We start from the raw sequence: 9,966 nt of genomic DNA on the forward strand, positions 1-9,966 counted from the left end.
CTCCCTGGGCTGAACATATACAAACCATCACACCATGTGTACAGTGTGTGCTGTGTGTGTGAAGAGAGAAAGGGGAAGCACATGTATAAACATGCACATGGGGGTCAGCACACCTTTCAGGGTCTGTCTTTCCTTCCACTGTGGGCTCCTTTCTGGCAGTAAGCGTTGTTACCTGCTGAGCCATCTCACCAGCTCAGTTTAGTATTATTTTCTAGCGAGACCTAAGTATTAGTTTAATTAGAAAAAATTAACTTTTAAATAAATTGGAGAAAAATATGTTCACTATTTCAGAATCACAGATCCAAATAAACAGTTCAAATAAACCATTAACAGTACAGAGCTAGAAAACCAAACAAAGTACCCAAGATCCATCACAAGACACTTGTGTAAACACAAAGCAATCTGCCAATGTTCAACAAATATCTGCGTGCCCACTGTGTGGCTAGCCATATACCAAGGACCACGATTAAAACTGTCAAGAATACAGTATTATGGAGGGGTGGCTCAGCAGAGAAGAACATTGCTGCTTGTGCAGAGGACCTGCGTCCAGTTCCCTGTACTCATGTGGCAGCTTGCAACTCCCTGTAACTCCAGTACCAGGGGATCTGACTCCCTCCTCTGGCCTTCCTGAGCACTGGATACACACATGGTGGACACAGGTTTATGCAGGAAAACACTCATACATACAAAAATAGGTATTTTTTCAAAGAAACTGGTTTGATAAAAATGGAAGATATTTGACCTGGAAAACAATCAGATAAATCACAAGAAACTAATTATAAAGACTATCACTCTGGTACATGCTAACTGCCATCCCGGCAAGCCAGAGCCTGAGGCAGGAGGATTAGCACTTCCAAATCCTTTCTCAAAAGAAAACAAGTTACAGTGTGGAAACAATTTGAAACAGTGTTCGTCTGTTTTGTATCACTGTAACAAAATACCTGTGATAATTCGCTTAAAAAGAAAAGTCTATTTCGGCTCAGGTTTAGAGGTTCCAGTTCAGAGACCCTCTGATGTCTGCCTCTGTCGAGACCGCACATCATGGCAGGAGCCCATGGCAGAGCAAAGTTGCTCCTGTCACAGCACAGGGACAAAGTGGGGGTCCAGGTCCCATAATCACCCTCACAAGCATACCCCACTGACCTATGGGTCTCCCACAAGGCTCCAGATCTCAGTGGTTCCACAACCTCCCAATAATACCACCCTGAAGACAAAGCCTCTAACCTATGGAGGGGGAGATACTCAAGATCCAACCATAGCTGACCTTGGGGAAAACTGCCCCAAGGTCAGGCCAGAAAACCCAAGCAAGTCCAGAAACCTCCAAACCAGAAAAGAAGTGTCGGGCAAGTCCGAAGTAGGAAAAGTAGGTAGAACCAGGCATGGTGGCATACGCTTTGATTCTAGCACTCTGGGAGGCAAAGGCAGATAGATCTCAGAGAGTTCTAGGACAGCCAGGGCTACAGAGAGAAACCCTGTCTCAGGAAAGCAGGGAAGGAAGGAATAGAAAAATAGGTGAGACATCCTAGGACCAAAAAGAGTTCAGAGAAGCTAGTGGGAATCAAAGTGGAACTCTAAAGAAGCCAAAGCAAGTGGTGTACACCTTTAATCCCAGCACTCTGGAAGCAGAGGCTGATGGATCTCTGTGAGTTCAAAGCCAGCCTAATCTACACCTCGAATTCCAGGACAGACAGAGCTACAAAGAAAGACTCCTCTGTCTTAAAGGGAAAAGAAAAGGCCATCAGCTGATCCTGGTGCTCTACAGAGAGACTTACTACACAGCAAGCAGCAGCAGCAGCAGCAACAGTAGTACTGAGGCAGGGCCTGGAATGGAACTCACTTCATAAGCTAGGCTGGCCTCACACAGAGATCTGCCCGCCTCTACTTGTGGGGGAATTAAGGCATTTGCCTCTACACCCAAAGTGATCATGCATTCTTACTCCAAACAATATAACCATATCACTCATGTATCCCTGCCAGTTCTACATCAGTGAACTCTACTCTTAAATATTGATGAACCCAGTCCAGAACTCTCTAGTGAGTGCCAGGTACATTATCTGATTGTTCACTGGTGTCCCCAAAACACCTCAAACTCAACACCCCAATTCTGAAATGAAGAGATATATTCAACACCACCTAGTCAGGTTTCCATGTTCAGACACATGAATGATTAAACAGATATAGAAGTAATTGATTATAGATTGGTTGATTGATGTTAAAAGTATCTCCCTTGGGCTGGAGAGATGGCTCAGCAGTTAAGAACACTGACTGCTCTTCCAGAGGTCCTGAGTTTAATTCCCAGCAACCACATAGTGGCTCACAACTATCTGTAATGGGATCCGATGCCTTTTTCTGGTGTGTCTGAAGACAGTGACAGTGTGTTCACATACATAAAATAAATATTTTTTTAAAAAGTATCTACTCTCTGGGCAGCTAAAGTGAACATCAGTCCCATTTTGCAGATAAGAAAATTTAAAGTCAAAAGGGTTGAATATCTAATTGTGGTTGGCTCACACCTGCAACCTCAGGAGGCTGAGGTAGAAGGATCTCCTAGAGTTTGATATCAATCTTCAAGACTGCATCAAGAGTTCAAGAGCAGCTAAGGCTATTAATTAAGACCCTGTCTGGAGGACTAAGTTGTTAATAACACACCAAAGCAAACAAATGGCAGGACTGGGGTTGCAGTGAGTGTGGAGATTAGCCTGGAGGCTCACTAAGCAAGGCAGAAAGTACTACTTGCCCAAGGCTGCCCCAGCCCTTCTTCTGTTTGGTACGAGAAACTGCCTTAACTAGACATAGCATCTCTATAATAGTGTCTCCTAGTAAGTAGACAGCCACTTCTTGGTACCTCCATCCCCTGCTACTGGATATTTTACTCCAACTCTGGAAGTCCTCCAGGACCTAAAGATCAAGGTCTATCCCTAGAGATGACAGAAAAAAGCCACTCAGCCCCAAGACCATAAACTGTCATACCCGCTACTGTGTGCCTCTGAACTTAGATCGTGGGAGAGGCACTGCAGTGTCATGTGGAAGCCTCTACTGTAACTAAGTCCCAATCCTAAAAGATACAGAAGGCAGCTGGCCGGGGTGGTCCACTCCTTTCTTTCTAGCACTTGGGAGGCAGAGGCAGGCAGATCTCTGTGAGTTCGAGGCCAGCCTTGTCTACAAATTGAGTTCTAGGATAACCAGGACTGATACACAGAGAAACCCTGTCTCGAAAAACCAAAGGTAAGCAGATGGCTTTGAAAGTATAAGAAAAAAAGTGAGAACTGATTGCCTGAGATATGTTGAAGAAGAGTTGTCAAGATTATCCAAGTACTAACCAGACCCAACCTTGCAGAGCTTCTGAGATTAGCAAGGTTGGGTGCATTTAGAGCAGTGGCTCTCAACCTTCCTAACACTGTGACCTTTTATATGGTTCCTCACGATGTGGTGACCCCCTAACCATAAAATTTTTTACTGCTACTTCATAACTGTAATTTTGCTACTGTTATGAATCATATCGAATGTAAATATCTGTGTCGTCTGATAGTCTTAAGTGACCCCTATAAAAGGGTCATTTGATTCCCGCCAAAAGGGCCCAACACGCAGGTTAGAACTACTGGTTTAGTGTTCCGGCCAAGACAAGTTTTTCAGGATGGTAATCCCAGCCCTGGGAAGGCTGGGGCAGCTGCTCCAAAATCAAGGCAAGGTTAAACTACACAGTGAAAACCTGCCTAGAAAAAAAATAAAATAAAATGTAATGACAAACTCAACCGGAAAAGAAGTGCACTGCCAGGGATGCCAGAGAGACGCTCAGAGGATAAGGACACCGACTTCTTCCGGGGCCCAGGGTTCTGTTCTCAGCACCCACATGGCAGTTCACAACCCCCTATGGATCCGATGCCACACCCTTCTGACCTCTGCAGGCACTGTTTGTACACGGTGCACAGATATACGTGCAGACAAAACTCCACATACAACACGTAAGAATAAATAAAATCTACAATAATTTTTTAAAAGAAATATACTATCATAGGACGAAGAAAAGGTTTTTCAGTGATGACCTGCCCCAAGGAGGGACTGCCACTTCTAGAGCACAATTTTGAAAGACTGGGATAAAATTGGCAGGGTGTGGTGACACACAATTTTAGTTCCAGCATTTGGGAGGCAGATGCAGGAGAATCGCTTCGAGTTGAAGGCCAGCCTGGTCTACAAAGCCAAACCCAGGCCAGGCAGGGCTACTCAATAAGACTCTGTCTCAAAAAACATTTTTCTCCCAAAGACTTCAAAATACAAAAGTAAGAGAAAGAATAGGCCTTTTGGTAAAGACACACACATACACACATACACATATATACACACATACACACATATATACATACATATACACACATACACACATACAGTCATACACACACTCACATATATATACACACATACACACACATAAAGACATACACACACATAAAGACATATATATACACACACACATATACATATTTAGGCTTATTCCCGATCCTCTTGATCAGTTCTAATTTAGATATATAAGTATTTAAATAATATAAAGATAACCTGTAAACTATTCACCAGTACAACATCAAGTTCAGAAAGCTAAGCTCTGCTTTATACTGAGGACATTAAGCTTGAAGACAGGAGCAGCTCTTCATAATTGCCATTGCCTCGATGCTAAAAGCCTCTCAGAGGCGTCATCATCAGGAGCCAGTGCCTCACGCCTGGGACAGGGTGATTTCTACAGCTCTTTAGCAATGTGGAGCAGGGCAGCACACCAGAGGACTTCCACAAATCCTTTCCACCTCTGTCCCAGGGAGGAGAGGAGCAGCTGCCACCCTGTCATTCTGCTTTCTGACACATGCACTCACCCGTGTAGGGCTGAGTCATAGTACTTGAGAAGGAACTTCAAGTCCAAATACCCCGCCACTCAGCCCGACTGCAAATAGTCCCACTCTTCGAGCACCTTCTTTTCCTGCTGAATTGGGGTGTCTTGGAGAATCCTAGTCTTCTCACCTTGTACATGAGAACAAGCACTGCCCGAGAGAGAGATTGTGTGTATGCAAGTGTGTATGAGTATGTACATGTGAGTCTGTGTGTGCAGGTGTGTATTCTGGTTATAAGCATCTAACATTTTAAAACTATGATGAATAGCCTGTATGGACTATGTAGTCAGACCCTGTTAAAGAAAGGGGTGGAGAGGAAGGGGTGGGGGAGGGGAAGGGAGGGGAAGGGAAGGAGGGAAGGAGGGGAGGAATGTCACATGGTGTTGGACTGCTTTATGCTTACTCACTTAAAGAGCTCATTTACCACAGTGGCACTGCAAGTGCCACAGGTACTTCTCAGTGTTTGTTTACAGTCTCTGAAAAGTCAAAGGCCAGCATTCTCTGACTAGCCCATCAGCTGCATCCCTGACTTAAATACTGAACTCTCGTTACATCTGTAGCAGAGCAAAATATTCCAAAGCATGTTTGTGAGAGGCAGAATAACAGGCTCCAGAGGGAGCACATTTCATCTGTGTAACTCAAGTTTATGTTGCTGCCATAAAAGCTAGGCACGGTGGCTTGAGCCCGTACTTTGGAGGCTGTGGCATAAAAAGGTTTTAGGGAAGTTAAAGGGAAGTGGAGAGACTTCAAAGATGTGACTGAATTAAGGACAAAGAAAGTGGGGGCTGGGGAGATGCTCCGCCAGGAAAAGTATTTGCCACACAAATAGGAACTGACCTCAGATCCCCAGCACCCAAGTAAAAATCGATAGCAATAATAATATTAATATTAATATTATTATTACTATTTTTAAAAACAAGCAATACTATATGAGATTTACCTGGATAACCTGTATGGAACTGACCCAATCACATGGATTCTTAGGAGCAGGAGATGCCTTTAATTAACCAGCACTCCGTAGGCAGAGGCAGAAGGATCTCTGAGTTTGAGGCCAGGTTGGTCTACAGAGTGAGTTCCTGGACAGCCAGGGCTACAAAGAGAAACCCTGTCTCAAAAATCCAAAAAGGAGGAGGAGGAAGAAAAGAAGGAGGAGGAAGAAAAGGAGGAGGAAACAAGAACAACAAAAGACGGTCAATTGTGGCGACCTTGTGTTGTTTTGCACAGAATGAGCCATACTCTTCTGTAAAAGTGGAATCGAAGGACAGCAGGAGCTCCTGGGACCCTGCAGACACCGAATGCTTGTTTTTCAAGGAAATAAAATTTGATACCTTATTCTGGAGCCATTCTGAGTGACCAAGACCTGGGAACACAGATTCAGGTTACCCCGAATTCCATGTTCCAGTGTGGGAGGAAACTCTACTTCATCGAGTGAGACACGGATGCGTTTTGGGGACTGCTCAGTCCCCTTCTATCAAACAGATTTTAAGGAGAGCAGTACCCAGTTCCTGCCCAGCCCAGCACTCCCTTGTCGTGCACTCTATTCTTCCACAAAGATAATAAAACTTCAAAGGATAACAACTTTTAAAAACAAAGTCCTTCTAGACATTGATGACACTGAGAAGTAAGCCTTGTAAGTTTGCCGATGGTATTGTACAGATATTAAAAGAAGAGGGATGGACACCAACCTCCTACAGGTGTTACTGAAAAGCTGATTATGAGAGAATGGGCATGAGTGGGAAGGTAGAGAGAACTAAACTGGCATCACTGGAGCTCAGAATGGTACGTGAAACTACACTATCTTAGTTCAATATTTGTTTTCTTTTTTGTTTGTTTGTTTTTTCTTCCTCATGACACTGAGGATCAAACCCAGGGCCCTGTGCATGCCAGGCAGGGATTCTAATTCTACTACTAATACCTCCAGTGGTTCTCAACCTGTGGGTCAGAACCCCTTTAGGGTCAAATGACCCTTTCACAAGGGTCACCTAAGACCATCAAACAACACAGGTATTTACTTTGCGATTCGTAACAGTGAAGTAGCAATAAAAATAATTTTATGGTGTGTGGGGGGGTCTCTACAACATGAGAAACTGTATTAAAAGGGTTGCAGCATTAGGAAAGTTGAGAACCACTGCACCAGCCTGTCTAAACCTTTCCACAAAGCAGTAAGACCTTACCAAACCAAGTACAGACTGCTTAACATAGTCTGACACAGATTTTTGTTTTGTTTTGTTTTATTATTGAGACAAGGTTTCTCTATGTAGCTCTGGCTGTACCGAAACTCACTCACGCCGTAGACCAGGCTGATCTTGAACTCTCAGCTACTTTGGGAGCTTAGCCAAGTACCCCATTTTCTAGATGGGGATATTCACCCTTGTACAGTTTCTCTGAGTTGCCAAGAATATTATCTAAAATAAAAACCCCAGAGCAGGACAGTCGTTCTAGAAACCCATGAGCTTCATCCTCTGCAGCAACCATTCACCTATTTCTACAAACTGAGTCCTCAACTCAGGCACAAGCACCTGGTTCTGGGAAGGTTACACTGCTCCCCATCAACTCCACTCCCATTTCCTCATCTTCCTGCCCAGAACCTCCTCTCTAGACTTCCAAGGATTCCACTTCCTCTATCCCCAGTCAGGGTAGGGCTTTGCTAGCCCTATTACAGCCATCCCTTCACTGTTGTCCAGTACTTTCTTCCACCTGCTTTATCACCCCACTTCCCTCACACCCAGTGTGGCCCTTTTCATCCTTCAGCTAACACCCAATGACTCAAGCAAATCCACCGAGGCAAAAAATAGACCAATGGTTGCAGGGCGTGAAGGAGGGAGTAGGAGCGATTGCAAATGGGTACAGACCTCTTTCGAGGAGATAAAAATGTTGAGGGATTGCTGTAAGGAGGCACGATCATGTGAACAGACTAAAAGCTAGTGAGCTGTACTTTAGGGATAGTTCCAAAGCATGTCTTTTACGGTATAGAATGAAATCGCAATAAAAACGTGTATGTCAGACACGCAACACACTACGGACCTGCCCACCACACGCCCATTTGTCCAGCCAACCTCGGCTGTCCCGAGTGTCCGGAAGCTCCAGCCATTCCGGCAACCCCTAGGTCCGGGCGGGATGGCCAAGGGTCCAATTCACTTGGTTCTGCACACCCGGGCGCCGAGGGGGCGGACAGACGAGGCCCGCCGATCTCTGCACCGCTCCGGGCGGCCCAACCTTCCCGAACCGCAGCCCTCCGGCGCGCGGCCGGTCGCCCCGGCACAGACCCCGCGGGGCGGTGCCGCACCGGGGGAAGCCCACCTGTGTCAGCGGCGCGGACTCCGCTTCCAGCCGCGGCGGGCAGGCAGCAAGGGAGCGAGAGCGCGGGCGCACAGGGGGCCGGGTGTGCACGCTGGCTTAGGCCTCCATGGTTCCGTAGCTCAGCGGCTCCTGCTCCGACCGCGCTCCGGCGGCCCCAGCGGCCCCAGCGGCTGTCGGTGCGGAGACGCAAGAGCTGAAGTGAGAAGAGGGAAGCGACGGAGGACGCGGCTGGGGACCGAACGGCTAAGCGCGCGCCAGCAGCGGGCGGTCCCGGGGCACGCCGAGCGCGCGTGCTTCTGGGAAATGTAGTCCTTCCGGCGTTCCATCCTCCTAGCGTCTCCTGGGCAACCACATAGCCACGTGGCAAAGTGCAGAAACCAAAAACTCTAGGCTCCAGGGACTGGCTGAGCGCGCCTGTACTGTTAACTTAATTGAGATTAAGTTGCCTGTTAATTCCCGCTGGATAATCACACCAATGGCAAATCTTTTGTGGGCTTTGTAGAATTAAAAAATAAAATATTTTTAACAGAAAAATCTACTAGACTCTTCGGCAATAAAATCAGGATTAGTCCCACCGGAATAAGAATCAATATTGTATAGCGTCAAAAGTATGGGATTTACCTGAGAGCCTAAAGGAGGATTGTTCAGAGTTCAAGATCAGTATGGGCTGCATAACGAATAGCAAGCCAGCCACAGCCGCATAGCAAGACCCTGTCTCAAAAAAAAAAAAAAAAAAAAAAAAAAACCTATGGAATTTGAACCCATAATGAGTACTTAAATGGCAAAGGCCATTCTGCTACATACAGAAGCTAGCCTGGCTACATGAAACACTGTCTTAGAGAGAAATACGGAATTTGAAGTCAAGTGACCTGAGGTCACCAAATTAATACCCTTGAGTATTTACCACTCCTCAGCTAAAATTCTTACAAATAGCGGCCATTATGGCAATAACCATTCGTGTTATAGACTATTTCCTATGTGCTGTATGATATTGTGTTTATTTTTCCAAACAACCCTATGAAACAGCGATCGCTTTATTGTACAACCTCCCTGTGCCGGTGTTCTCTGCAAAGTGCTGTACAAATGCTAGACTTTACTTTTACATGTATTGGAGGGAATAGCGCATGCCGCAGCACGTGTGTAGAGAATGAAGGACAACTTGTAGAAGAGTAGAAGAGGTTTTCCTCCTCCTACTCATACGGATCCTGTAATGGACGCAGTTCACCGGGATTGATAGCAAACGCCGTTTCCCACTCAGCCATTTTGCCAGCCTAGACATTTCTCTTTCCAATATCAATTGCCAGTAAATTCCCTGAGCTTGCAGCAGAACAACAAAGCAAACTAAAACACAAGGCGCCTGGGGAGCTAGCTAAAAATAGGAAGGCGCCTGACAAGGGCCAGCCATTGCACAGGATGGTACAGATGCCTGCTTATGTAAAAACGTGTTTGTGAAGGTAGACGCCGTTATCCACACCTGTAATCCTAACATTTGGGAAGTGGTGTCAGAGGGATCAAGAATTCTCCATTGGGGACTGGAGAGATGGCTCAGCGGTAAAGAGCACTGACTGCTCTTCCTTAGGTCCTGAGTTCAATTCCCAGCAACCACACGGTGGCTCACAACCATCTGTAATGAGATCTGATGCCCTCTTCTGGTGTGTCTGAAGACAGCAGCAACAGTGTACTTAAATAAAAAATAAAATCTAAAAAAAAAAAAAAAAAGAATTCCCCATTGGGCTGGAGAGATGGCTCAGAGGTTAAGAGTGTCGGCTGCTCTTCCAGGGGTTCTCAGTTC

General features: G+C 45.8%; 1 protein-coding gene across 3 annotated transcripts in view; it reads right to left on the reverse strand.

Annotated features, from left to right (window-relative positions):
* Positions 1 to 8,277, reverse strand: part of Dym (dymeclin) — a 279,741-nt gene extending 271,464 nt beyond the window's left edge. For all 3 annotated transcript variants that reach the window (XM_032886079.1, XM_032886077.1, XM_032886080.1), the window contains exon 1: positions 8,175 to 8,277. The gene's annotated coding sequence lies outside the window, so the exon portion shown is untranslated. The remainder of the gene's footprint in view (positions 1 to 8,174) is intronic.
* Positions 8,278 to 9,966: the final 1,689 nt, after the last annotated feature.

This window comes from Rattus rattus, chromosome 15 (assembly GCF_011064425.1).
Source record: "Rattus rattus isolate New Zealand chromosome 15, Rrattus_CSIRO_v1, whole genome shotgun sequence".
Taxonomy (NCBI): Eukaryota; Metazoa; Chordata; class Mammalia; order Rodentia; family Muridae; genus Rattus; species Rattus rattus.